Below are 4,347 nucleotides of genomic sequence, written 5' to 3' on the forward strand. Positions count from 1 at the left end.
AGAAGGAAGTGTTTATCATGCCCTCCTGGGTGGGCACATGCACTCATGTGCCACTTCCTCCTGTTCTTTCTCCTTCCATGGAACTACCCAGGAGCCAGCCCTCTCCCTGTGCTTCGGGAACAGGAACAGCCCTGTCCTCGCTTTGGGGGAAGGCTGAAGCATGCTGACAGAGCATCCAACTCAATCAGCCACTGACCAAACTGCATTTGTAAGCAGCTATTTTTGCCGTGGAAGTTAATTTAAAATAAGCTGCTTTTTTTTTTTTTTTGGTGTCATAAGAAGGCTCTGCTGGTTAATCCTCAGAGGTTACAAATGATGACGGACAAGGGAAGGTTCCCATTGTGCCAGGGCAACTGTCAAAAGCTCTTGTACACATGAGCAAGATCAAGAGTTTACCCAGCCTGGGAAAGAGCAGGTAAACAGCTCGCTAATCCCTCTGGAGCTGTGGTATGGCAGGCTGCCAGGGCACACTGCTTTCGTCAAGAGATGCAAGAAGTCAGTCCGGATCCATTTCCCTCCTTGTGGTTTATTTATTCAGGTTACCTATGCTCCGGTCATTTTTGCTTTACAAGGCCTCCCCACCTGTTCCCTGCAGTGCAGCAGTGCTGACTGAAGTACAAGTGAGCACAGAGGGAGGGAGAAGCTTCAAGAGGTCAGGTTTGCTCTGGAAAAGCTGAAAAGAAATTGTGTAGATCTCCATGAAAAACTAAGACATGGCTACAGACTCATGGTAATCCCTGCTGGCTGGCCTCAGGGTGAGATCTATCCTGACTTCACTTGTCCTGCTGAATGGGGACAACTGTGCAGCCAGAAATGCAAGACAGCAAATGACAGGGAAGCCATCACAATGGTTTAGTGGCCAGGACACCTCGACAAGGTACGGATGAAAGTCAGGCTAAATTTCTGTTATCTGCAATCTTTACAAATGTTTCCAGAGACAACAGAGAAAATAAACTATTTGGGTCTGTTCAAAATAGATAACACAGACACTGCTTCTTCCATACAGACCAGATGAAGATGTAAAATTCTCAAATGTGCATGGATGGAGCTAAATAGAGTTTGCCAACAGATCATCTTAAATGAGATTATATGGCATATGTTGGACAACAGAGGGATCAGGCCCAGTCAGCATGGGTTCATGAATGGTAAGTCCTTTTTGACCAACCTCATCTCCTATGATGGACTGACCTGCCTGGTGGATGAGGGAAAGGCTGTTGATGTGGTCTACCTTGACTTCAGCAAAGCCTTCGACACTGTCTCCCACAGTATTCTCCTGGAGAAGCTGGCAGCCCGTGTCTTGGACAGGTACACTCTTTGCTAGGTAAAGAACTGGATGGATGGCAGGGCCCAGAGAGGGGTAGTGAATGGAGTTAAATCCATCTGGCATCTGATCACAAGTGGTATTCCCCAGGGGTCAGTATTGGGGCCCATTCTGTTTGATATCCATATTGATGACCTGGATGAGGGCATTGAGTGCACCTTCAGTAAGTTTGCAGATGACACCAAGTTGGGAGGAAGTGTCAGACTGCCTGGGGGTAGCAAGGCCCTACAGAGAGATCTGGACAGGCTGGATTCTGGGCTGAGGCCAGTGGGATGAGGTTCAACATAAACTGTTGACACAAGACCGAGTGCCAAGTCCTGTGCTTTGGCCACAATAACCCCAGGCAACACTACAGGCTCAGGGCAGAGTGGCTGGAAGACTGTGTGGAAGAAACAGACCTGGGGGTGTTGGTTGACACTTGGCTGAGCATGAACCAGCAGTGTGCCCAGGTGGCCAAAAAGGCCAATGGCATCCTGGCTTGTGTCAGAAATAGTGTTGCCAGCAGAAGCAGGGAGGAGATCGCCTCCCTGAACTCATCTCTGCGGAGGCTGCACCTTGAGTACTGTGCTCAGTTTTGGGCCCCTCACTACAAGAAAGACATTGAGGCCCTGCAGACTGCCCAGAGAAGGGCAACAAAGCTGGGAGTGGTCTGTAGTGCAAGCCTTGTGAGGAGCGGCTGAGGGAGCTGGGATTGTTCAGTTTGGAGAAGAGGAGGCTCAGGGGAGACCTTATTGCTCTCTATAGCTACCCGAAAGGAGGTTGTGGCAAGGTGGGGGTCAGTGATAAAGGGAAGGGCCTTTAGTTATGCCAGGGGAAGTTCAGGTTGGATATTAGGAAAAACTTCTGTGCGAGCGGTCAGGCACTGGAATGGGCTGCCCGAGGGTGGTTCAGTCACCGTCCCTGGAGATGTTCAAGAAACATGTAGATGTGGTACTAAGGAACATGTGGGCAACATTGAAAATTGCTGGTGGGAGGACGGTTGAAGTAGATGATCTTAGAGGTCTTTTCCAACCTTAATGATTCTATGCTTCTATGATTATTTATTTATTTCTATTACAACTTCCATCTCCTGAAATTTCTGGAGGTTTTCTGTAGTGCAATGGACAGAATTCATCATCAGGCTGAACACCCTGAAAAAACAGTGATACATACCTGATGTAACAAGTAAACCAAGCTACACTCCACTCCTTACTTGGTAAGCAGGAAGAGCTTTGCTCTTCTCAGAAGTTTTCCTACAGTTTTTAAGAGTAAGATGGCCTTTTGTGAATATGATAGCTGATATCAGTTTCATCATCCTTTACAAATTTCTCTGCTTTGTCTCTGCTTGAGGAAAATCTAAGAATGTCGTAACTATTTTTTTCAGGGATTTCCATTTTACACTACAAATACTGCAGCAAATGGAAAAAAATGAACCCCACTGAAATTGATGCCTGCTTTCAAGCATTGACAGAACTGTGCTGTAAATGTACATGGCAATCCCATCTACCTCCTCCAAGCCATAGAAGAATTACTGAACATCAAGGTAACAAGGGAGGCAAAGGAACCCTTTGGTTCATTATGCTGTCTGCCATATTACAGCCTTTATGGAAGTTCAGTCTAACTTCTAGTTTAGAGACATTTTTTTTTATCTGTGTTTCCTGCTTGTATAAAACAGATAAAAACCAGACATGCAAGCTTTTTAATAGGGCAGTCTAGATCTGAAGAACAAGTTGAGGTCAATTCCCTCCAAGAACTCAAGCATGAGCTACTTTACTTTTTTTAGTAGTTTTACTTAGGTTAATGGCAGCCATTCCTCGGTTTATAAATTATTCATGTCCACAAGCCTCCACAAGACTTGAGCCTGCAGGTTACAGCCTTGTGTTAAGCACTGAGTTGGTCAAAACTATATGGGCAAAGAAGTACAGAACAACTTTCAATCGGTGCTAAAAAGAATAACAACAGCAACAGCTAATTACCATGAGAAATGATGGGCTAAACAAACACCGCCTACGTAGGGAGAACATAGGATATACCTTGAATGCATCTGCCGCATGCTGTATGGCACATTATGCTTCCATTTTATGCAGGAATGTTTTAAGGAACTTATGGCCACATTCATCCAAAGGAAAATACACACACATTAAACAGTACATGCCTGAGTTTTTGGCAGTAGAATGACAATATTTATTTTCTCTTCACATCCAGAAGCATGTTCATAATCCTCCTGAGCAACAAGAGCAACATTTCAGGGAGTTATTTGTTCTGGTGATGGGTTTTGTGGTGATGGTGGTTCCTGGTGGTTCCCACCATGTTGGTGACTAACTGTGGTGGCTCTCAGGATGCTGTCCCCACTGCCTCCAGTCAGTGTTTCATTGCTTAGTATGTTGTCTGACTCAGCAAAACACCATCTTGGACACATACTATGGCTCTCACTTGTGAATGGGATCTGAGAATGTCCAGTTTGGTCCAAGTTCACCAAGACATTAAATGGCCAAGACTGACTTAGGTAGGCAGCTTGCAAAACTTGGTTGCTTCAGCAAGTTCCTGTAGCTATCAGTCCATAGACATTCCCTCTGCTTTTAGGGTTTTCCCCCCATCCATCTTCTCTGAGCAACATAAAGAAGGCAACGGGAAAGGAGACACCATTAAGGACAGCACAGAGGGATCAGGCAGGAAAGCATGAAGAGTGAGGATGGGTCCACATCAAGGAAGAAAGAAGAAAGGCAACAACAGAGGTGGGAAGGGAAGGTCCAAGTGCTTCTGGGGAGGGCTGGATGCTGTAAGCTGGCATCTGTCTGCATATCGATCAGCTGAAAGCATGCTGAAACAGCATCTCCTCCAGAGCCAGGCTAAAACTCTGCAAGAGCTACAGGTTTCAGTCATGAATTGTATCACGTCATTTTTCTTCTGCCTCAGCACTAGTTGGGTGGTTTTGTTTTAAATAACTGACACGTGGCAGCCTCACCACATATGAAACATCTCCAGGGAAAGCTGAATGCCTGCATTTTTAATCTGTATACCATTTCTGTTATACATTGCATGCCAAA

General features: G+C 45.7%; 1 long non-coding RNA gene across 1 annotated transcript; it reads left to right on the forward strand.

The window, feature by feature from the left end:
• On the forward strand, nt 585–2,815 carry LOC110397105. The gene is made up of 4 exons (XR_002437543.1): nt 585–877; nt 1,007–1,145; nt 2,406–2,516; nt 2,685–2,815. It is a non-coding gene; the product is annotated as an uncharacterized LOC110397105 (long non-coding RNA).

Source organism: Numida meleagris, chromosome 3 (assembly GCF_002078875.1).
Source record: "Numida meleagris isolate 19003 breed g44 Domestic line chromosome 3, NumMel1.0, whole genome shotgun sequence".
Lineage (NCBI taxonomy): Eukaryota > Metazoa > Chordata > Aves > Galliformes > Numididae > Numida > Numida meleagris.